At 37.6% G+C, this 26448-nt stretch overlaps 1 protein-coding gene across 16 annotated transcripts in view; it reads right to left on the bottom strand.

Annotated features, from left to right (window-relative positions):
• CSGALNACT1 (chondroitin sulfate N-acetylgalactosaminyltransferase 1) overlaps positions 1–26448 on the bottom strand; it is a 304654-nt gene that overhangs the window by 89463 nt on the left and 188743 nt on the right. The window contains exon 5 of one of the 16 annotated variants that reach the window (XM_054700954.1): positions 21431–21577. The exons of the other annotated variants lie outside the window; for them this stretch is intronic. The gene's annotated coding sequence lies outside the window, so the exon portion shown is untranslated. The remainder of the gene's footprint in view (positions 1–21430; positions 21578–26448) is intronic. 16 annotated transcript variants of the gene reach the window in all.

Here is a 26448-nt window from a genome sequence, read left to right as displayed (position 1 = left end):
TTAAGGTTTCTCCACGCCCACTCTAATTTCACTATTCAGGATGTATATCATCATCATCATCATCATCATCATTTTTAAAAAAGGTGATTAGAGAAGTCTAAAAAAATTACTGATGGCATCTAATTTTTTTCTAGATTTTTTTTTTTCCTCGTCCGATTGTGTCTCTTGGTGTTCAAACCTTTTTCATACACCCAGGGCAAGGTGAAAATGCCACGGGCCTTGTCAAACTCCTTATTTATTTTTTTTAATATTAGCTCCTTGTAGGTAGAAAGAGTTGCCTTTTTTTTCCTTCTTGAAACCAAGCTAATGGATCTCAAGATTGATTAAAAATGCAATTATCTTGTGGTGGAATGAGTGTAAGAAGGGCTCAGTTTTAAATGAACATTCTCTATCTCTGTTAAAAGCTTATACTAAGATAAGATTTTTAAGAAGTCTCCTTAGCTACAGAAAGTTAACAACACCCTTGCTTGCTGACATTCGGCAGATATTTATCTCCAAATTTCTGGCTCGATGACAAGACTGACATAAGCAAAACCATAACAGAGTGAAGGGTCTCTCTGTCAAACATTCCACAACCTCAGTTTAAAAAACAACAAAACTATGAAAGGAAAAGGAGACTATCTCCTTTACAGATGTTTGTAAACCAGCACATCCTATGGTGTGAAACACAAACTGACCACATCTTTAGAAATTTGTTGCTTTGTTACCACTTTATCTCTAACAATTCATCCTTCGCTACAGGAAATTTGTGTTCTTCCTCCAATTTATTCCCCAGACCATGGTCTCCTTCCAAGGCACATATCCCAGCGGCAAAGCTGAAGAAAATGGCATGTGAATTTTCTTTAAACACATGTAAAAATGCTTTGCAGAATACACAATCAGACACTCACAATGTGTAGTGTCCTTACTGCTTTTATCTTCATGATGATGGGCACTCAGAACTTGCAGAAATTCCAAAGGAATACAGGAGGCCATAATCAAGCAGGGTACCTCCTTATTGGCACAGGAACTTAAGTTCAAGCCCAGACTACTTCCAGATCACTGACACTTGCCTTCCCCTTCCCCTCCCTGCCTCCACCCCAGCCGCACCCCTACACACTTCCCATCCCATACACAGGACCAGGTTTGTTCTGAGGGGCCTTCTCTGCTCTGCCCTGCCCAGACAGCTTCTATCTCTGAGCCTCCTGTTCACTCAGAGACAGGATGGGCAGCTGGCAGAGACTGCTCAGTAAGGGTTTGGCTCAAAAGATGAGCCAGCCAAGCCCAATAAATACCTCACTCAGAGCATTCCAAAGGGAAGTTCCCACTGGAAGCAGGGCAAGCAGCTGGCCCTGGGAGCACAGATGGGTCACAAGGGAGCTGCTTGCTGTCAACTCCCATCTGCCTGTGCCCCGAAATCCAGTGGGGTAAGAGCTAAGTCAAGAAGAGGACCCAGTTCCTGTTGCTTCATGAGTCTCTAGGATTTGTCTCTAAAAATATTTTATTGATCATCACTGCAACTCTCCTTACCTGTCACTGACTAGTAAGTATTAAGAAGAGGCGTGATGGGTAAAAAGGGCCAACCGTATGGTGATGAGTGCACAGAGAATTCTGGTGGCGAATATAATGTGGCACATATAGATGCAGATTTTAAAGGTCATGGACCTGAAACCTGTAAGAAGTCATAAACCAAGTATGTCAATCAAAAAAAAAAAAAAAAACGAAGAATAGTGATGAATAAAAAGATGATATGTAAGAATGGTACTTATACACTAAAACCCCCAAGTTTTGTATCTATACAGCTGTATATAGAGATAAAGATATAATTTACATATATAATTTCATATTTGTAACTCCTTCATAATATAGACAAGTAATAAGCTTTGTTTTGTAATTATTTTCATCATGATATACTTTACTATAATTCACATGCTACAACTCTTGCTCCCAAAAAATTGTGAAATCAATAGCAAAGCAGAAAAGCAACTGTCCCCTGTTTATAAGAAAGGGACTGGTGAAGAGTCCCACGAAACAAGTGACAGGAACAATCTTGTTCAACACACACGTCTCACCACAATCTAGCATCTGGGAAGCCGCTGCTTCCAACACAGCATGACCCACATTTTGGCCACTTTCAACACAAACTCACTGCATGACTCTTAGCCCAGCTGGGCCTGAGTTCAAGTCTGGAACTTCAGTTGTGCTCTGAGTTCTAAGAACCCAAATCAGTGGTTCCTGGAAATAGCTGCCACGTCCTACTGCATGAAAACAGGATGGTGATCAATTTAAAACCTCAGGCCAATTCCAGGGCATCTGAAAGTCTTCACAGACAAGACTATTTCCTAAATCCTCATGAGACGCTGCTGAAGGAACAGGTGCCTATAGTCCTTAATTTTAGAGAGGGAAAAACTTACAGTCCTCAAAGTACAAGCTTTCTAGATGAATGTAAGTTAATTGATTGATTACTCAGGCTGCCAGAATGTTCACTCATCTCTGTACATAATTAACAAAGGAAGGTACATCAGATGGAATCGATATTAATTTCACTCAGTCCATCAGATGAGTAGCCTAGACTGAGGAGAAATTCCAGAGAGTTCAGTTCAGCCCTAACCAGAAAGACCATGGTGAGCGGCTAAAGTCATTTTAGTTTCTTTATTCGGAAAAACTCTAAAGTTGGATTAGATCATTCTGGGGTCCCTTTGTTTTCAATCAAAATTGGTGCTGCAGCGGGCCTTCCCACCACTGCTTACTGACTAACTAACCTTGGCAAACCTCTGGCCTTCTCTGGATCTGAGTTCTTCAAGTGTGAAATGAGGCAAGCCTTCCCCACCTCCAGGCTGCTGTGGGCTCGAACATCTCATCTCTTCAGAGAGTAGCCAAGGTGAAATTCTATGTCAACAACTACTTTGGAAGAAAAGATTTTTTATTTTCTACAACTGAATTCAACTTGGCTTTCACGCCCAAGTCCACCTGAAAGTCCACTGCCTATCCTTCATGGTTTGGATATACTCCCTGCAATCCAGAGATTGTTTTCGGCCAGACTAAAATATTAATGTGTCACTGTCCAGTCCAGCGCTCATTCCCTTTCCCAGAAATAGAGCTCCAAGATCTCTCCCACCTGCCCCTTCCCTTTTCTCTGGAAACGGATGTCCCTGCAAAGGAGCAGAAAGGCCGTCTCTTTGCAATCTCTCTTTTTCCTGCCTGCATTCCTAGAGTTTCTTTTCTATTCTTAGGAAAACAGTCCTGACACCGCACCCCGCAAGGACAGTATGGCTTACTATAAACTGTCCATTTCAACTATCAGCTTTGCTTGTAGGAAGGCACAGTTCCTTTGATGTTGTGCTGCTTCCTTCTATCTCCCTCTTGACAAAGCCTGGCTTTTGGAAATACTGTAGCATGCTCACTTTCAGAGTATCTTCTCACTAGGGACCTTAAATTCTTGTTTGGATCCTGGCAGCCCAGCCATGGCTGTTTTATGCAGGCGGTACCCACCCTCCTCCAGAAACAAACAAAGACCCCCATTTCAATAGATGGAAAGCCACACATGAGCGAGGAACAATTAAGGGTTCCTGGGAACAAGAACCCATTCTGTTCAGTATTTTCCAACAATTATCCATGTTATATATAAAAGCCTTTTGTACACTCCCTCTCTCTTCTACTCCCTTAACCATCTCTCTACTTTAGGTTCTATTCACTACAAAAGTGCTCCCTAGCCGGTCTTCCCACTCCGCATCCGGTTCCATGCCTGCTGTTATAGGTTCTCTGCCTCCACAGCTCCAATCATGATTTTAAAATAAAGTAACTGGAGACTTCATGCTGCCCTTCAAAGTGTCTTTCATCTGGACCTCTCCCTGCACTCCAGCCTTGCCTCCCTCCATGATCCTGTGGAAGGGACACGCAGGTGGCAGAGATGCCTAAAGAGGTAGTGAGCTCTCCGTCTCCAGGGATGCCTAAGTTCAGGCTGTTTGACTTCTTGGCAGAGTTGGCGCAGAAAACTAGGTAGCAGCTACATGGGTCAATTTGGAACTATGTAGCCCTGGGAACAATGTTTACACATACCCCCCACTTCTCTGCACTAAAGTTGAAGTAGAAAACAAGTTGCTTGTCTATCAGGGCTGGGGGTGCCCCATGGACAATGGTGCAGGATTACTGGTGTCTTGGTGATGGGCACAGACATTTGAAGGGGTCTCAGCCTATATACATTCACTTAAAGCATATAGACAGTATTATAACTGTCTATATAGACATATAGACAATGAGTTATAAACTCACACTATCTCAATAAAAAAAAAATTTAGTCAGAAAGAAAAAAAAACAAAAGCATGATTTATAAAAGCTGCATAACAAGAGTCTTTCAACAAAAATGCTTCCAGAAGACACTGGTTAATAAAATGTCTTAGAAAAAAACGTTGTCAATCATACCCAGCACTTTCCTACAGCTTTACATTTGTTCACGTTACTAATCTTTCTCTAAACAGTCTTCTTTTTCATTCATTACTTTTAATGTATCCCCTTTCCAAATCTCATTCCTTCTTCAAGACTTCTCTTAAATGTCAAGTTGTTTCCGAAGATTTCTTTCCTACTATTTATTATATCCTCTTAAACACTTCAACTTCATTTTTTTCAAGCCTCACATCATATTCTGTCTCAGACCATATATTTTTATATACTTTACATCTTCCCAAAAGATTGCAAGCCCCCTGAGAGCAGGGACAGAGTCTTGCCTATATTTTTGTGTATCAGTAACAGGGAGGCACAGTGAGGCACTTGGTTCCACTTTATGGAGCACCTCACAATAGATTTCTAATGCTTCTTGCTGTGGGTATAAAAGAAATACCTAAAGATCCTTTTAGCCAAAGAATAAGCTATCTATGTGGAGAGGGGGAAATCAGATACATGAAAAACAAAACAAAACAAAACAAATTTCTTAAAAAGGTAAAAATAAGATGTTCCAATCATGAGGAGGGGGGTTAAAAATCTTTAGTATTTAGTGGTCATATAATATGGCCTCAAAATCTTCTGGCAAGTCTCCCCTTGCCTTTCAGCAAATCAATTGTTTGGAGGTGTTAAGCATCAGCATTTGGTCTTCTTCCCTTTCAGAGATCTAAATTAAACTAAATATAATAATGAAAATATATCTTATTCAGTGATGTGTGAAAAATAGAATAAAGTTTGGAAGAAAACCACACTTCATATTAGCAAGCTCAGAGTTGGATGCAATGTTCAGCTGCAAAAGAATGGTTATATAATAGAGAAGCAAGTTCCAAGAATCAAATGCTGATCTCTTCGCACTGCTGTAGATGGTGGTATATAAGTGGGAAAACATACTGATCGTGACCCTGCACAAGCCATTAAGCCAGGGACTGGAGAAGATTAAATGAAATCCACCAAGAACTATTTCTTGGAAGAATCAAAGGCAGAAGGAATAGAAAATTGAATCAGAAATGGAAAAGCCCCAAGTGACCTAAACTCTCTCACACATATCTAAAATGCACCGGGAATGACAGTTTAAAGAGGCATAAAAAAATGCCTGTAAGAAATCAAATAGTAATAATAGACAGTTTATTAGGACTGATCTTGCATTTGGCAATATTTTTTTTCCTCTGCAAGCCACCTGGGGAGTTCGTAATCCAAACAGTTTTGGTGATTATAACAATATATATTGTGTCTATCTGCTGCATTTCACAGTATTTCCTCCCAGAAGAAGCTGAAAATTCCAGAAAGCTGCTAAAATATATGTGCTACATATATGTGACACGGCCAAAAGATGGTGTGAGTTAAAGTAGGAGGACATAGCAGTTAGGAGCAGAGGAGTGTTTAGAAAGGAGATGAGCAAAGGTTTAAGGCTTAAAACCAGCTGTGGTAAGGGGAAAGTGTGTTAAGGACAGATTCTAATACATTATAAAATGTAAAACCTATTTCCAAATCACCAACCCTGAGCCTATTCACGACAAGTAGACGACATCATTAAATAATAAACACTCTTTCCCATGTTTAATTTTATAGAGTAATTGAGGGAAGCTTTCCAGCTCTCTAAAGGCCTGAAAAATTTTAAGGGTGTTCTCTCAGCACTTCAAAGAAGAATTCATCATCCAAGTTGCTGCTTAAACTATTTCCAAAACTGATGGCCTAAGATAACTTAGTAATTTACAACTTCTATTCCAAAGATAGCAGTAAAAAATGTGATAAAGGTTGAGTACTATTTAAAAAGACCTCCTTGAAATGGGTGATTCATCAACTGAAATCCTCTGATTAGAAGGCTTGGAGAAAGCATACACTCATTTTCAAAATCACTATTTAATTAAACGTTCGTTAATAACAACAACAATAACATTTTAAGCATTTACAATCATTTAAACAATGATTAATAGGCCCAGACTAAGAACAGAAAAGTGTTCCGATTCAACTTCTGGAAATTCAAAAGCTTGAACATCGTTCCATTTGCAAGATGGCAAATCAATTCCATGCCATCGAGTCCATGCAATTCCATGCAATTAATCTAATATAACACATCATATATTAACAGATTATTGAAGAAAAATCACATGATCTTATCAACTGATGCCAAAAAGTATTTGACAAAATTCAACATCCATTCACATTAAAAATTCTCAGAAAATGAAAAACTGAATCCACTCCCTACATTTGCTAAGAAGCATTTACAAAAAGCCTACAACTTGCACACTTGATGTTAAAATACCAAACTAGGAACAAAGCAAGGATGTCTATTTTTACAACTTTTATTAGATCTAGTATTGGATGTTGTTCTAGTTAATGTAATAGTCAAGAAAAGACAATTCAACATGAAAGAAAACTGACCATATTGCAGGTGATTTGACTGCCTATGTAAAATTACAAAGATCTATTATATTTCTCCATACTATCAATGAAAATTGGACAATGAAACTAAAAATACAATAGCATTTACAATCACCCAGAAAATTTAAATAGATGTAAATCTAATAAGATATATATGACCTATGTACTAAAAACTATAAAAAAATGATATAAGACTTCAAACATCTAAATAAAAGAATTCAATGATTAGAGAACATATTAGGGGATTTGGGGGATGTATTAAGACATAAGATATAAATTCTTCCCAAATAGATCCACAAATTTAACACAACTCCTGTAAAAATCTCAGCAAAATTGTGGTATGGGCATGGAAGGGAAAATCTATATGAGAAGGAGAAGGAAAGGAATAGCCAAAACAATTTGAAAAAGAATAAAATGGAAGGAATCAGCCTAGCCATTCCAAGAATTGTTATTCAATACAAAGCTACAGTAATCTAGACTGTGTGTGATACTGGCAGGATAGACACAAAAACCAATGAAACAGAATGCTGGACCTGAAATAGACCCACCTGATATTTCATAAGCCTGCAAATGTAACTCAGTGGATGATGAATAGTCACAAGTGGTGCTAGAGCAACTGAATATCCAGAGACACTCCTCTCAAAAAAATCTCACACCTTATACAAAAATTAATGCAAAGTAGATCACAGATTTAAACATTAAGACATTAAGAGTTTTTAGGAGAAAACACTTGGGATCTAGGAGTTTCTTGACTTGGCACAACATATACAATGAATAAAAAGAAAAAAATGGTAAACTGGTTTCAGTTTACTGGTTTCAGTAAACTTCATCAAAATTAAAAACTTCTGCTCCACAAATGACTTTGTGAAGAAAATGAAAGATAAGTTATAGACCAGGGTGAATATTTGCAAAGCACATATCTGATAATGGACTAGTACCTAGTATATATAAAGAACTCTCAGAATTCAACAGTAAACATTCTTTCTGTACACTTGATTATAAAGGGTTATAGAATACTTCTGCCTTGGTCTTTTTATTCCCATGATGTTCCCACATTGACCTGCCATTCCTTCTCTAAGCCCACCAAGCTCACTCACTCTTACCCTCAGACTCATATGCATGCCAGACTCTCTCTGCCTGGAACATGCTTCCCAAGATTTCTGCTCTCTTGGCTCTTTATCTGTCAGGTCTCAGTTGACATATTTTCTCCTTAATGAGCCAGTACTGTTCATACACCAAAGAGCAGTACTTGACCCCAAAGCATTCTCTATCACATTCTGCTTCTTCTTTCTTTTAAAAGAAACTATCTAAAATAGTCTCATTATTAATTTCTTATTTATTGTCTGCCTTCCTTCCCACCCACCCACACTAACAAAGTTATGTCTATTAGAACAGGGATTTTCAGTGTCCTATTTTCTGTCATAATCTTAGTGCTTAGGACATAGTCTAGCATATAGAAGGTTTTGAATGTGAACTTTTAGACTAGAAGGGAAGGAGAAAGGGAAGGAATTTAGACTCAGGTTTCTGTAAATCATGAATATCAGGGAAACTGTTAGATAGAAAACTGACCTCTTAAAAAAGGCCAAGCAATATAATACAATCAAGATATCCTCATTAATACATTCCCAGATTAAAGGAGGTAGTAGTCCCCCTAATTACTGCACTAAGCACAGCATCAGGAATATGCATAGTGACATCAAACACAGCAATATTTATCTTTGAGGAAAAAATGGAAACAACTGATACTAGAAAAATTAGTCATGGTGATGGTGATTCCTTGGCTGTCCCTCCCAGCCCCCTTTAGCAGGTTATCTGGTTATTACTTGGGAGTCTATTTCTTGCTATCAAAATAGTCTAGTGACCTAAACATGCAACCAGAAAAACCATATCTTATCCAGCTAATTTTGGTTCTTCTATCTTGTTGAATTATTCTATAGGTCCTTAAAATGATTGCTAAAATGGCTGTGTGGTAAACACATACTTATGTTGTCATGCCACTTGTCAGGATTATAAAGTAGAAGTCTTCCACCTCCATTCCCTGAGATCCTGCCACACTGGCTCATTGTGCAGATGCAAAATTGGCAAAATTTGAGCTCAAAGTTTCTGGCACATATTATATGCTTATAAATATTGTTATCAAATAAATATTACACTGTGATTACAATTAAGGAGAGGCTACTAAGCAATTAAGTAAGAAACTGGAAGGAAAAACACCAAAATGAGCATCTTCTAACCTCTTAATACTTCAGGTCATGTTCTTTGTGATATGATCTTCAGTCACCTCCCCTGCCTCAACTCTTAGCCCTTACATCTTAGATTCTGTGCTACCGCTATAGAGGCTGATGATGATTCTCAACATGTTGCACTTTTTTCTTACCTAAAGAGCTTGTCCTGTCCCCTTTGCCGGGCAAGTCTTTCCTTCCAACTCCCCTGCCTGAATAATCCCCATGTATCCTTCAGCATCAGCTTAGATGCCTTCTAGGAAGTCTTGTGTGACCCCAAGTCAAATGCCCCACTCATGTGCTCATCTGAAATAGCATACCTCGCATTGTGCTGTAGTTGCCTGTTCACCCCACTCTATCCCCAGATTGTTGGTCATTTAAAGAAAGAACTGTCTGTTACTCACGCTACCTCCATAATGCTTCCTTATAACACAATCTTAAATGTTTTCCCTGGATAGGAGACTAACAAAGACTTTTTTACCATTGTTAGTTTAGTTCCTATAGGTTTTTAATATTTATTTTTAACAAAATATAATTTGTAATAGAAAATAAATATAATCCTTGAGTGTTTCCATTCCTTATAATAATGAAGACCACCTTAAAATGAAGTCCCTTTCAGCTCATGGGGAACATCACTTTTGGCAGTTCTCATTTGAATCTCATGGCATTTGACAGAAAAGGTCTTCAGTTATCAACAAATACTGGAATGGAGACAAGACATGTTTATACAAAAGAAGAGGAAAATCTGGCATGGGTACATTTTATTATGGAAAATATTTCCTATCCAAGGAGACTGCCCAGTTTTTAAGGAAGTGTGGGGGGAGGGAGGAGTAGCTAAATGACAAGGAATCATTTTCTAAATGTTCTCTTCTATGAAGCCTTTGGTTTTGACAAGAATTTCATTCCAAGTACCCAGGAAAAAATAAAGAAAGCATAAAAGCATAAGGAAATGTTTGTACACACCTGGTTTGCATGCCTCTACACACACACACTCACACACACACACACACACACACACACACATACAGTGTTATTGGTAGCCAAAATCTATTAGGTAAAGACAAAGGAAAGTCAATCAATTCCTTATCAAGAAAACACTGTCACTCACAACAGAGCTGTCTTACCTAAGCCATGACAAGAAGGGAACTGTGTTGGTGGCAAATATATCATTAAATATTTTATTTATTTTATTTTTAAATATTTTAAAGACAGACTGGGCAGTATGGTTCCTCTGACAGTCTTCCCAGCGCCAGATCTCTCAATCTATTTTCTCCTTTTCCAACAAGTTCCAGCTACCCTCCTCATCTCAACCTCCTGAGTGACACCCTGTGAAATCCTAACAGAATTGTAGAGACAAGAGAGGATGATTCATTTGTATTGGGGGCGTTTTAGAATCTGTGTGGAGGAGCAAGACACACTTGTCTTTCAGCATGAAGACAAGTAGGCAGCCACTCTGCTAGCCATTTCATCATTTTTAATTATTTACCAACCTAAGCTTCTTGAGTCATTTGATTTTTAAGAATAGTTGATCTTCAAAGCAAAACCAAAATAGAAAACACAATTTCTAAACTGTTTTTGTTGCCTACATACTATAAAACCATTGGGTTAATTTTATAAAAGTAACATGGTAAGCCCTTTATGGATTCTTTCCCTCGATTACAATTCTGTTCCCTGAAAAATCCAAGTTGGTTTCCATATTTCAGTATCAGAGAGGTATTATGAGCTAGGTCAAGTATATTCACCCACAGGTATACTCACCCAGCAACAAGAAGACAGCATATTCTAGTCTAAGCTGATGGCACTAAGCATCCATTTAAACTACATGATGTCATGCCCAAGGATTTCAGAAACAGGCACCTCCATATGCAAAATGTAACCCAGGTGATGACTGAATTGTAATTAAAAAACAGTAGACTTAGAAGGTTCATGATATACATTATAATCTGATGCTGTCAATGCAATGCATTTTCTATTATGAAGACCCTACTGTAACTTTTTATAGGTTGTCTGCTGCTATCTACTTCATAGGAAAAGAATAGTTTGGTGACCACAGGATATGGCTGTCAAACTATAGATTTAGACAGAGTCTGAATAATATATCTGCTCTTTGCCAGAGGCAACAAAATGGAGCAGGGCAGACAGCTGGAATATGTACTACCACTACAGAAACTAAGATTGTTTCCCTAATTCAATTTTAAGAAAAATATAATTTTATAGGATTCATCTCCACTATTTTTAAAAATAAATAAAAAGATATTGCAAATAAATCATTACTGAGTAGCCTTTATTATGAAATAAAGAACACAAGAAACTTGAAAACTCAGATGTTAAAAATATGGAATTTTTTCTCCAAAAACCATAGTTTCCTGATAACTTGAATGGGAAAAAAAGCTGTTTTTTAAAACTAACCTAAAACTGACCCCAAATAAGTATACACCTGCTGAATGACATTCTTTTTTTTCTTTTCCAAGTAATGTGTATCAAGGTAAATTAGATATACATTTTTCTTCCTTTTAACCACTCTGATGTTACAATTTCAAGGAAGATCCCAAAACTGGGCTATCCAAATATTTCATTGTATTTCTAGAGAAATATAGGATCGGGTCCCCTAGCAATGCTGGGAGAATGCCAGGGGTAAATCAATGAACCACTAGCAGCTAACTGTTAAACAATTCTTGTATATAGTTTTGACTATACAGTAGGTCTGACCTGGAACTACCTTGTTAGAAAACTATGCATACACAACTCCTCCTCCAAGCAGAAGCTATACAGCTAAGAAACGAGGCAAGTCCACTAAGAAGATAACAAAGGTGAGTATTGTTCATAGAAGAGACTTCTTCAAGCCTCTTTCCTTTCAAAAGAAAAGGTGGGACCCATGGAAGAAACCAGCCCATTTTTTAAGACACCTTCTATTTTCAATGACAGCCCCTAGGAAGAGGAGGAAACCACACCTGCTTAGAGCCCCCCCACCAACCCTGAGATTAGCACTGAGCTCAGCAGGGCCACTCCCAAATAACCACAGATGCCAGAAACACATTTTTTTTCTATGAAACTGTCAGTCATATTTCTGGACTCCCCTGACCCAGGCTTCATCTTCCTGTCACAAGGGAGCCTGTTCATAGCACTTAAATGCCACCATACTTGCTATCTTTGCAGCTATAGCAGGATATAGGCTACCCTCTTGGTCAAGCAGAGAAAAAAAATGAATGAAATCCTCAAAGATTTTAATAGAACACTCACATTTAAGTTCATAGATAAACTGCCCATGGAAAATGAAATTGTGAGAATCTTCTCACAGACTTACCCTAGAAAAGCAGCCCCTTCGCCTAAGACTCTTCTTTGATAATAACTAAAGCTGAGAAAATATAAAATGCCATCATTGATTTTGCCAGATGAGTTACTGGAAGCTGAGTTTGCTGGCAGCAAGAACTCTGCCTTTTGTTATTCTTTCCCAATGCCTGGTACAGGGCTTCAAACCTAATGAGTACTCAATAAATGTTTCTGGATGAATGAAATGAATATGTTAAAAAGATAAGGTAATAAAACAACAGATAAGAAAAAAACTTTGAAGAAGTAATGAGTCAGATTACCAAACTAAAACACAATACCCGTTCCCTCCCAGTTTTTAGGAAGTCAAAGATGAAAGATTCTGGTGATAAATAAATACAGCAATACCATTTTTCTAAAACAACAAAACAAAACACAAAAAAAAGCAAATAAGCAAGGCACATAGATTATGAACTGCAAGTACGGTTATGGGATATGACAAAGATCTAGATAATCCAGAAAAACTCAAACCATGTTCCTAATGTTGCCATAGTATTAGCTCAAGTCAGTACTTCTCTCTTCATTTAACACAGGGGATAAAAAATTTTGCAAGGAAATGGGGTACCGATTCTTTAAAAATAAAAAGGGCTTAAAGTAAAAAAATAAATAAATAAACTTGCAAGGAAACAAGACTCAGTATGTTTACATATGTAATTCAATTACACAAATAGATGGACACAGATAAATTCAGTAGAGTAGAATACTTGGTACTTTAATCCAATTTCTATATTCATCAATATTTACATATCAAATATATCAATGCATTAAAAATACTTCACTGACCTTAAGTGAACATTTGTATAACAAGTGCTGGCTGGAAAAGATATTGAGAAAGAGCTTGTACACTGTTTGTGGGAATCAGACTGGCCCAGTTCTTATGGAAAATAATAAGGAGTTTTCTAAAATATTAAAAATAGATCTACCCATAAGATCCAACTATCCCATTCCAAAATATCCACCCTAAAGATGCAAAAACACTAATTAGACACAACCCATGCACTCCATGTTCACTGTAGCACTATTTATAATAGCCAAGTTATAGAAGCAACCTAAGTTCCTAATGTGACATACTGGAATACGATTCAGCTATTAAAAAAGATGAAATCTTCAGGGGAGCAAAGAGCACAAAGGACTATGGTGATGGACCATAAATGTTATGGTGGTGGAAGAATTGAGGGGACTAAAATGAACAGTGATGCAAGAAAACAAGTAAGTTTAATAAAATATATATATATATGTGTATATATTGCCATTTGTGATAACATGAATGGAACTAGAGGAGGTTATGCTAAGCAAACTAAGTCAGAGGGGAAAAGACAAATATTGGGTGATTTCACTCATGTGAAATATAAAGAAACTAAACAAAGGAACAGAATATCAAAACCAAAACAAACCCTAGAAATCTGACTATAAAACTGAAGCTATCATAGTGGGAAGATGGGAGGAGGGGAGTAAAAGGTAGGAGGCCCAGGGGACTGTGGTGGAGGATTATGGCTATTTGGGTGGTTTTAATTTAATTTAATTCTAATTAGAATTTTAATTAAAATTAAAAATAATTTGACAATTTGTTACATATATTTTACTAATTTAAAAAAATTAATGACATACTAAAACCACTGAGTTGAATTGAAGACTTTAAATAGGTGCTAATTTTTTTTAAAATAGGTATGTAAATTTACAACTCAAGAAAGCTCTTTTTAAAAAACAGCTGGCCTACCCAAAGTGACAAATGCCCAATTTAATTCAATCAATGGCAACTGAGACCCTCCTCCCCCAATAAAGACAATGCTGTAATTAATGAATGGAGCCTGACTAAATGCAGCAGTTAATTAGTAATGGCCAGAATCAGGCTGTTTAAAGGGATTGGCCTTTAAACATGGATTGGCCATGTTTCTCTCTGCTTGAACTGCAATCCACCCCTTGTTCCTCATGCAATTACTTATGCAGTCCTGATAAGTTGCTAATAAAATAGTATCATAACAGTTGTCTTGATCTCTCTGCAAACTGAAAAAATAAACCCAACTGTTCTTTGCAAAGAACTTCAATTGACCAAGCAGTGATCACTAAGGCCCAGGATCAGCATCACATAGGTCCAGGGTGCAGGTTCTCCTGTGGCTCACAAAGTGGGTTAACTGCCCATATACTCTTCCCAGAGGGAGCTGACAGTGGCTGAGTCATCGGAAGCCTCTCTCCTACAAATATCTGACAGTGATTTTCCAAAAATGTTTTCTGAGGACACACCAGTTACTCCAAGTAAACTCTCCTGGTATTTTTAAACACAAGAAAACAACAGATTCAAAAAGATATCCAGCATCTTACTAGCTAAAAAAAGAATATGTTAGCCAAGATGCCAACGGGTGATGCCATAATAAAAGCACATTTCACTGTAAGTCTGCTTATAACATCTGGATTTTTTGAGTCACAATGTAACATACACCGGAGTAAGGAACAGAAGTAAAATCTCTTGCTTCTTATTCATGGTCCAGACCTGGTCATTTGAAATTAGAACTGCATTTAGGTGCTTTAGCATAATAAAGAACAGTATAGCCTAGGGATTTGCACTTACATCAAGAATAATAATTTAAAATTCCTTGGAAAAAGAGAAAACACTGATGTCTAAAATGCATTCTGGCTACTAAGTAAGGGAAGAACAAATCGTACAGAAAGGGCAAACAGGACAAGATGACCACTGCCTGACCCTGAAGGGCGGGGGTGTGCTCCCAGTGGGAGCATTGTGATTGATGGAAGGGGAGAGCTAATATTTCACTAAGTTTCAGCCATATTCCAAGAATTCCATATGACTGAGAAACACAGCAGTCATACTATGAGGCTGAAAGTCTGGATGTGGTCAAAACTGAAAGTAGGCCGTTACATTGAATATTATGAATAGGAATATTTAATGTTTCAAATAAACAGAGCATTCACATTATTTCAGTCAAATGATAATCAACACCAATCATTAAAGCCAGAAGATGTAACTTGCCTATTTCATAACAACTGGAATTTTCTGAAGGAAGGACAATGTGAGTCCAAAGTTTCTGGCATCTTTTTCTAAGGCTTACTAAACACTAAAGAATAAACAAGATACTATCTGTGTGAATAACAAAACTATTCTCACAACTCCCAGTGCTGAATATCAAACCAACATAACTCTGAATTCAAGATTCATGACAAACTAAAAAATTGTTACCTATGCAGTACATTCCAAAAACACATTCTTGTTAGTTTCTCTCAAATAAACATTAACTTAAAACAGTATTTTTGATATATATAAATTTATACATGCAAATACATTTTTATGTAAATGGATTTACTTTACTTTCATCAAAATAACACATGGACATAATCTTATTTATTTTTTTTTATTTTTTTTTATAGAGGCATGTTTTATTTATTTATTTTATTTGTTTGTTTGTTTTGTTTATACAAGCACTGGGTACAGTCAGAAGCGTGGGAGGGTGAGAGAATTCACCAGAGCCAGAGTGGGGAGCAGAGCAGGCAGAAGGACTGAAGTACACTGCTGAGGGGAGCAGTGGGCGGCAGGAGAGGTCTGCGCGCCATGTGGGGCCCTCCTCCGGTGGCTGGGGAGCAGCCGGGGATCGAACCATCGCCGCAGAGGCCGCGGGCAGCTTCGCAACCCAGCGCTCAACCGCTGCGCCACCGGGGAGGCCCATGGACATAATTTTAAAATTCAGTGGTGCCACAAGGCTGACATTTAAAAGTCCTGTGTCCTCTCTTCCCTCCCACTGTTAAATTCCAGTGACCAAACTAATATTTGACAAAGGAGCAAAGAATATGCACTGGAGCAAAGAAATTTTGTTCAATAAATGGTGCTGGGAAAACTGGGCCGCTACATGCAAAAGAATGAAGCTTGAGCACTACCTCACACCATACACAAAAATCAACTCAAAATGGATTAAAGAACTAAACATAAGACCTGAAACCATAAAATACATAGAAGGAAATATAGGCGAAACACTACATGACATGCACCTCAAAGACATCTTTACAGACACATCACCCAAAGCAGTGATAGTGAAGGCAAAGATCAACAGCTGGGACTACATCAAATTAAAGAGCTTCTGCACAGCAAAAGAGACAATAACCAAAACAAAGAGAAACCCTACTGACTGGGAGAACATTTTTGCACACATGACTAATGATAAAGGACGGATCACAAATCTACAAAGAACTGATGAGACTCAACAAAAACAAAGAAAATAATCCAGTGAAAAAATGGGCAGAAGAAAACTTCTCTGAAGAAGAAATGCAAATGGCCAACAGGCATATGAAAAAATGTTCAACATCACTTGTAATCAGGGAAATGCAAATCAAAACTACCATGAGATACCATCTTACACCAGTGAGAATGGCACATATTAAAAAAACTAGCAACGACAAATGTTGGCGAGGTTGTGGAGAAAAGGGAACTCTCCTGCACTGTTGGTGGGAGTGCAAACTGGTCCAACCACTATGGAGAGCTGTGTGGAGATTTCTAGACCTACTAAACATAGAGCTTCCATATGATCCAGCAATTCCACTCCTAGGTATTTACCCAAATGACACAGAAACAGTAATTCCAAAGGGCACCTGCACACCTGTGTTTATAGCAGCACTATTTACAATAGCTAAGCTATGGAAGCAACCCAAATGCCCAAAAATAGATGACTGGATCAAGAAGATGTGGTACATATACACCATGGAATATTACTCAGCATTCAAAAAAGATAAACACATGCAATTTGCAGCAACATGGATGGCGCTGGAAGGGATCATGCTCAGCGAAATAAGTCAGAAAGAAAAAGAAAAATACCGGATGGTCTCACTCATAGCAGGAATTTAGAAAACCTAAATAAGAGACCAGGAAAAAGACTAATCAATACAAAGTAAAAATCAAAATCAATAAGCAACTATAAACCAGAGACACACTATGGGCGTGGGGGGGGGTGGCCCCGGGGAAAGGAAGGACTAGAGTCAAAATAAGCTGGGGGTGGGGGTGCAATTGTATGGGGAATATAACCAAAATGAAAATGTATACATTGTGCAAAGATGAAAAAAAGATGTAAGAATTATATAAAATAAAATATTTAAATAAAAAAAAATTCCAGTGACCAAACACAATCACTTTCAATATTTTATTTCTTTTTTTCCAGTCCTATTGAAAAATAATTGACATACATAACTCATAAAGATATAATAAATAGAAAAGAAAGAAGAAAAAAGAAAAACAATCTCTCCTTGTGATGAGAAGGCTTAGGATTTACTCTCAACTCTCTTCAATCTCATATAGCAGTGTTGGCTGTAATCATCAGGTTGTACATTATCTCTCTAGAAGGTATGTATCTTGAAACTGGGAGTTTGTACCTTCTGACCACCTTCCTCCTGTTGCCCCTTCCCTCCCCTCTCATTTCCTTTTCTATGAGGTTTCTTTTTTTTGTTCCAGATAAAAATGAGATCATACAGATTTTTCTCTTTCCCCAGCTGATTCATTTAATAATGCCTTCCAGGTCCATCCATATTGTTACAAATACTAGGACTGATTACTTCATTTTTTATGGCTCAACAATATTCTTTCACACATATTTCATATAACATATATGTGATATATATGTTCTTTTATCCATTTATTTACCCATTTTCTTTATCCATTCATCCATCAACAGATGTACAGGTTGTTTCCATGACTTGGCAATGAGTACAGATATCTTTTCAAGTTAGTGTTTTTATTTCCTTTGGAAATAGTCCCAGACATGGAAATGTTGGCTTCTATTTTCAATTTCTTGAGGTGCCTGTTTTCTATAGTGGCTGCACCAATTTATATTTTCACCAAAAGTACATCAGAGTTCCCTTTTCTCCACTATCATGCCAGAATTTGTTCTTCTGGCTTTTTGATGATGGACATTCCAACCTTGATGGAATATGATATTATAGTTTTGATTTGCACTTTCCTAATAACTAGTGGTGCTGAGCATCTTTGCATGTGCAATGGGTAATTTCAGTTTGGGTTGGCGGTTTTTTGTTTTGTTTTGTTTTGATTTGTTTTGCTATTGAGTTATGTGAGTTTTTATGTATTTTGTCTATCAACTGCTTATCAGATATAAAGTTTACAAATGTTTTCTCCCATTCAGAGGATTATCTCTCACTTTTTTGATGGTTTTCTTTGTTGTACAAAAGTTTTTTGTATTCCCACTTGTTTATTTTTATTTTGGGACATGTATTTCTAAGTCATATCCAAAAAATTATTACCAAGACCCATACCAAAAAAAATTTTTTTTTTATTTTTTCTAGAGGCATTTTTTTATTTATTTGTTTGTTTGTTTGTTTTGTTTATACATGCACTGGGTACAGTCAGAAGAGCGGGAGGGTGAGAGAATTCACCAGAGCCAGAGCGGGGAGCAGAGCAGGCAGACTGAAGCACACTGCTGAGGGGAGCAGCAGGCTGCAGGAGAGGTCTGCGCGCCATGTGGGACCTTCCTCTGGTGGCCGGGGAGCAGCCGGGGATCGAACCAGCGCCGCAGAGGCCGTGGGCAGCCTCGCAACCCAGCGCTCAACAGCTGCGCCACCGGGGAGGCCCACCAAAAAAATTTTAATCTTATGTTTTCTTCTAGGATTTTTATGGTTTCAGGTCTTCATTTCAAGTCCATTGCTTCTGTTAGTCGTTAACTTCATATTTTAACTAATATTCTTTAACTGTTATTTCTTACATTTTTAATGTCTATTGGCTGCTTACTGTGGAAAATTTAAATCTCTTACCATCTATGCATACTTCCCCTACCAAAATTCTCTCAACTTAACTACATCACAAATTTTGATGACAATAGTATTCAATATTTGCATTACATTATATGTGTTTAAATATTCATTACTGAGCCTAATAGCTTACTAAAATTATATTTCTTTCTTTATACAACTTTGTGTTTTTTCTGACAATAACAATTATCTCAATTTTTCATTTGCTTAATTTTTTAACATATCTAACACTAATTTCTCCCATATGCTAATACAGAACCAAAAAACTCATCACAGATAAATATTAATATATTGGGTGATCTGTGTTGTTGGTTCCTGGACCCAACTCCACAGGGGGTGCATGGAAGCTTTCCCACAACAGTCGATTCTTAAATGCAGGCAGGGTGTCCGAGAATTGTAATCAATTCTGACACTACATGGATAGCATCAGATTCCACAGGTTAAGGGCTTAGTTTTCCAAGACCACCCTCCACCATAGATGCCAACAGCAAGCCCCATGCCATTACCTGTGCTTTTGTCCACAGCTACAGATCAGAGGTTCCTGCTACCCTTTCTTTAGACTGCAGGCACCAGTCACAAGCACAGATTATTATCTGTGATTCTACCAATTGGCTATAAATCAGAGATTCCTGGGACACCCTCCTCAGGTTTGATTAATTTCTAAAACAACTCACAAAACTCAGGAAACTCATTTACTCAGTAGATCACCAATTTATTACAAATGATACTAAGGTTATAAATCAAAAGTCAGATGGAAGAGAGGCATTTGGCAAGTTATGGGGGTGGGGGAAAGCATGGAGCATCTATGCTCTCTCCAGGCACACCATTCTCCCTCAAGTCTTCACAACCCAGAAGCTCTCTGGAGTCCTATCTTCTTGGATTTTTATGGAGGCTTCATTACATAGGTATGACTAACTTACTGGTTACTGATACTTGAACACACCCTCCAACCTTTCTCTCCTTCCTGCAGGTCTGGAAGTTCTGGGGATGGGGCTGGAAGTTCCAACCCTCAATTCTTCTTAGTTTCCCTGGCAACCAGCCCCATCCTCAGGTATTTCCAAATGTTGCCTTCACTGATATAACAAGAGATATATTTATCACTCTCAACACCCAGGAAATTCCAAGAATTTGGAATTTCTCAAATACATATGTGAAGAAATATGTTTGGTCATGGATGATCAAAATACATATTTCTTGTAAATCTCAATATCACATGATCTTTCTAATCTCCTGTGGTTTATTTCTATCTCTCCTGGCCTCTCCATCCTCCAGTCAGAACTGAAAGGGCTGTCCTCCAGGCCTGACACAGGTGATAACCAGGTCTGGAACGTCTCTTTACTTCCCATCAGGGAACTTCCTTTGCTTTCCCCCAGTTCTCAAATAATTTTTGGCTTATTCCATGCACATGAGAGGCCAGCTCTTTCAACCTTGCATGTTTCTCTGAAAGCATCTTTATTCTACCCTTGCATTTGATTAACAGTTTGGTCAGATGCAGAATTCCAGACTGGAAATTAATTTCCCCAAGACTTGGAAGGGATTGCTCAATTTCTTCTAGGTTTCATTACTACAGTTAAGAAGTCAGGTTCCAGTCTGCTTCCTGAGACTTTGTTGTGACTTACATTTTCCTCTATTAAAACATGTAGGGGGGAAAAACTCTCATTCACAAACTTTATCAGGAGTGTCTGGAACAAGCCTTTTTTCATCACCACTCAGTGTCCCCTTTCTATTGGAAATGTATGTCCTTTAATTTTGGAAAAGTATTCATATAATTCTTCTATAATTTTCTCCACTGCATGTTTTTTGTCTTCTCTCTAAAACTCTTCTCAGGGGCTTCCCTGGTGGCACAAGAGGTTAAGCCTCAACACTATCAAGCTATCACCAGCCATTGCAGCACAAATTCAATCCCAGCCAGGGAGCTAACTCTCCTGTCTCACCCACTGCTCCCTTCGGCAGTGATTTCAGTCAATCTGCCTGTTCTGCTCCCCAATCTGTCTCTGGTGAATCCTCTCACCACCTCACCCCCCGCCCCACCCCAGCCACATACCTCTGGCCTATACCCCAGATCTTGTATGCATAAATAAATTTTTTAAATAAATCTAAAAAAAAAAAAAGAATCTCTCATTAAACTGACTTTGAACATCCTAACAGGATCCTTTTATCTTCCTCTTTCTCTCAGGTTTTCCATCTCTGCCTTTCCATTCTACTTTCTGGGCATTGTCATCAACTTTTTAACTCTTCACTGAATGTTTCATTTCTGCTCTCATATTTTTAATTTCCAAGTCCTATTTCATGATGTAATGATCTTCTGTAATGTCTCAAAGATTATCACTTACAATTTTGAAGTTTTCTTTCTCCCTGCTTTTCCTTCTGTTTCTTCTGAGCCTCCTTTTCTGATTGTTTCTTTTGGTCCCAGTCATTCCTGTTAGAGATGATCTTCAAATATGTGGAGGTCCTCAGCTGTCCACTGGGGATCCTATAAACTGAGCGAGGTGGTATGGGGACACAGATAACTTATGGGAGATTTCCAATGTCTTTTCTCCACAATTAGTCATTTTCCCCAGAAGAGAATCCTCTAACAAAGGACTGGAGAAATATAAGCCTGGCTGTCAGAGTTCCCAGGATCTAGGAGATAGCACCTCCCATATGTAGCCTTTTACCGAATACTCTCTTTTCCTGACAATGTCTCAACTATACTCTCATCTATAACTGTTGTTTCTAAGTCCCATGCTTCTTTGGACTGATTTCCCTAGAAAATATACCTATTAGGAGTATTTGTCCTGGTAGGTATTTGTCCCAGCACCTGAGATGGAGGGGAATCTAGCGATTGATTTAGATTTCCCACTCGTCCCAGTTTCGGGCCTCGCCCATCATAGCTTGTGGTTCCATGTCTGAAGCCCTTCTGGTCCTGACCACAAATCCATTTCTTCAGGTTGGTTTATTTCCCTGTGGGTGCTTAGCTTTCCATTTTCTCCCCTCTGCTGATTCAATTCCCATTCATGCATTTGCATTCTATCTTACAAAAATCTATTGGCATCCCTCATCCAACCAAGTCTCAGCACCTGCTCTCTTTGTCCATGTGCATTTGTGTGTAAACATTCTCTATCTGTCACTTATCATTTTGTGTAGTCTTAGGAAGCAGAGGTAACCAAGTGTGCTCAAACTGCCATGGGTAGGCTTAAGTCCAAAGATTATTTTATCATGGAAAATCAGGTTAGCTGTCTTGGCCAGAAAAATCTTTAAAAGAGTATTGTTCTGAATGATTAACTAGCATTGGATCATACCGTGGCAACCTTATGAGGTTCAAGTTTTGATTCTATAAACCATAATTTGTAGATGACATGGAAAGAATTCAGATATGACTTTAAAAATAGCAGTTAGAGGATCTGCAAACTGGCTTAAGAGAAAGACCTAAATAAATAGATTATATCACAAAGAGAAGGTTGATGTAGGACTTAGTAATGCCCATGATGTAGGATTATTCTAGACACAAGATGGTTAGTCCAATTTCTGTTTCTATTTGAAGCAAATAAGAAAACAGGCTGAAGATGCAGCATAAAGAAAACTCACTGATGGTGAAACATATTAAATACTACCAGGAGAAGGTGTGGAATTTTCATTTCTGGATTACATTAAAAGGAGAATGGTCCACTTCTTAGAAGTAAAATCCTACACTAAATGACATCTTAAACTCCTTCCAGCTGTATGTTTCTTTTCCTTCCAAAAGACCTGTATGCAGACAATCATCACTGCTATTCCAAACTTTTTTTTTTCTTTTTTGGCTAAAAGAAGCATTCTTCTGGATATAAGACAGACTATTAATAAAGCAAGTTCAGTTCAATTTGAAAATTCACATTTGCAAGTTCCAATAATTTTTGACAAAATTAAAGATTGACTTTCTACACATGGAAAGCATGACTGCATTCAAAATGTAGGTGGCACTTCAATACTGAGAGAAAAATGAGCATCTCTGAAATTTCAGGTTTTGCTTCGCAATAAGTTTCACTTTAAAAAATGATTTCATTTCCTTGAGTAAAAAGACTCATGAAAATAAAGACAAACTACAGCAAAACTAAATGCTTATAAGATCAAAAGATAAAGCACTTTTCCTTTTCCATTCACCTTCAAGAACTTACTGACCGAGAGCAGGTTGGGGGGGGGGAGCGGTGGGAGGGTACAGAAGGCAAGAAGACAGGCTCCCTGAGGAGACTGGGGTAGAGAGGATGGGTGGAGGATGGTGAAGGGCTCAACCACATGAGGTAGTGCTTTCCACCACCTGCTTGATTTTTATGTTGCTGTTGCTAAAGAAACATAGATTTGTGTCCATTTGGTTTTAGCACAGAAATTTGAACCTGACCTCAGACTACACACAAGAATCAATTCCAGATAAACTGAAGACCTAAATGTGACAAAGAAAGTTTCTAGAAAAAGAGGAGTAAGATAACATCTTCTTGGCCTTTTATTAGGAAAAAGATTCTGAAATAAGACAGAAAAAAGTTGATCCCTTGGACAACATTAAAATAAAAACCATTTGTTAAATGATACCCTATGGGAAGTTAAAAAACAAGTCACAGAGTGGCAAAAGATGTTTGTAACACATATAACTGGCATAACTGGCAGATCATTTGAAAGCAAAATATGTTGGGCTTTTTTTTAATGCCAACAACTTGAAAAGAAAATAACCCAACAGCAAAGAAGAAATGCAGAGGGGCAATTGACATGTAAAAATGAGTCATCATTAGTCATCAATAAAATGTAAATAAAAGCTACAATAAGATGCCCCTCTAGACTCACCATAAAAAAGAATTTTTTTAATTGGACAGTATGTTGCATAAATTAGTAGAAGTGCTTTATAAAATCGCTTGGCAGTGTCTAGTAAAACAGAAGATAGACATGCTCAAGGACCAGCAATTTCACTCCTCAGTGTATACTTAGCAGAATAATGAGTGTACATTTATCTGTACAAGAATGGTGGTACTAACAGCATTATTGTCAATAGTGTAAAACTAGAAACAACTCAAATGCCCATGAATAGCAGATTGTACAAGTAAATTATTATGTATTCATATCATGAAATATTTTGTAGCAATGGAACTGAATAAGCTACAGTTACATCCAATCACAGACATGCATCTTAGTAAAACGAAGTTAAGTCAGACACCAAAGAATATCCCATTTAGACAGGACTGTATATTATAATTTCACCTAAGTCCCAAAAAAGTCATTGGGAATCCATTCTGAGGAGGTAAAACTGTAAGAAACTGCAAGGGAGCAATAATCTTACAGATGTGGAGAGTGGTTACTTTGAGAAGGGCAGTGGGATTGGGAAGGGACTTCACAGAGCTTCTGATGACCGGTGGTTTCCTATTTCTTAATCTGGACAGTGGCTACATAGGTAGTGACTTTAAATTATTCTTTCAGCTGTACATTTATGTTTTTGTATACTTCTCTTTATGAGGTTTTATATCAAAATGTAAATAGTTAAGGAAAACAAATACAGCATTACATAAAGTAGATACTCTTACTCCTCATCCACTGACAAAGTATCAATAACTGGCATGTATCCTTCCAGATGTGCCTGCATAAACTTTTTAATAAGTCCAAAAAAAGAGAAAAAAATGACTGAGAAGAATCCAAAATGGAATTAATGCAATACCAATTTCACTACAGAAATCTCACTGTGAGATGTTAATATACCGTCTCCTCACATAAGTAAATCAAAAATTCATGGTGACTCCTGGAACTCATAGCAATTATAGCAAGGTCACAAGATATAAAGTTAATATACAAAAGTTGATAACTTTGCTACACACAAGCAGTGAACAAGTGTAATTGAAATTGAAAACATAATCTCTCTCACATTCACGCCCTAAAATATGAAATATTTCAGCATAAATCTAAAAAAATATTAGAAGAGCTATGTGAGGAAAACTACAAAAGTGATGAATATGCTCAAAGAAAAACTAAATAAATGGAGTGATATTCCATGTTCAAGGACAGAAAGATGACAACACTGTCAAGGTGTCAGTTCTTTCCAACTAAAAATTTAATGCAATCCCATACAGTTCCAGCAAGTTATGTTGCAAATATCAACAAACTGATTCTAAAGTTTATGGAAAGAAGCAAAAGAATAAAATAAAGCTACACTAATCAAGAAAGCTTAGTATTGGTAAGAGAATAGACAAATAGAGCAACGAACATGAAACATGATAGAAAACCCAGACATATGCTCACGTAAGTACAGTCAGTTGATATTTGACAAGAAGCAAAAACAATACAGTGGAGCAAATACAGTCTTTTTAATAAATGCTGCTGGAATAACAACTGGACATCCATACATTAAAAAAAAAAATCAGTCTACACACAGACCTTACACTTTTCACAAAAGTTAACTCCAAAGGGATTATACACCGAAATGTAAAATGCAAAACTATAAAATTCTTAGAAGATAACGAAAGAGAAAACCTAGGTGACCTTGAGATTGGGATGACTTTTTTAGCTGCAAGATCAAAGGTACAGCCTATGGAAGAAATAACAGATAAGCTAAAGTCCATTAAAATTAAAAACTGTTCTACTGTGGAATGGGGAAAAAAGTGGCAAAAGATACATCTGATAAAGGACCATTACCCATAATATACAAAGAACTCTTACAACATAGTAAGAAACCCCAATTTAAAAAATGGGTCAGGGCCTCCCCAGGTGGCACAGGCTGTTGAGCGCCGCACTGTGAAGCTGTCCACAGCCTCTGCAGCGTGGGTTCAATCCTGGCCGGCCAGCGAGAATCCCACATGGCACAGCAGACCTCTCCGATCTCGCCCGCTGCTCCCCTCAGCAGGGTATTTCGTCAGTCTGCCTGTTCTGTTCCCTGCTCTGTCTCTGGTGAATCCTCTCACCCTCCTACGCATTTGGCCTGTAACCCGGTTATTGTATAAAAATAAATAAAATCTTTAAAAAATAATAAAATAAAATAAAAAATGGGTCAAAAACCTTAACAGATAACTTACTAGAAAAGATACACAGATCGCAAATAAGTATATGAAAAGATGTTCCTCATATGTTATCAGTGAAATGCAAATTAAAATAAGATACCACTACACATTTATTACAACAGTCAAAGTCCCAGACACTGACACCACCAGTATTAGGAAGTGAAGCAATAACAGCTCTCATTCTTGCTGAACCATACAAAATGGTTCAGTTACTTTGGAAGATAGTCTGGTAAGTTCTTACCAAAATTAACTTACTGTACAATCCAGCAACCATGCTCCTTGGTATTTTCCCAAAGGAGTTTAAACTTATGTTCACACAAATACCTCCTCATAGCTGTTTATAGCAGTTTTATTATAATTGCCAA

This window comes from Talpa occidentalis, unplaced genomic scaffold (assembly GCF_014898055.3).
Source record: "Talpa occidentalis isolate TD23 unplaced genomic scaffold, MPIMG_talOcc4v2.1 talOcc4.4, whole genome shotgun sequence".
Taxonomy (NCBI): Eukaryota; Metazoa; Chordata; class Mammalia; order Eulipotyphla; family Talpidae; genus Talpa; species Talpa occidentalis.
Note: the sequence above shows the minus strand (reverse complement) of the source record. Positions and strands in the feature narration are given on the sequence as shown.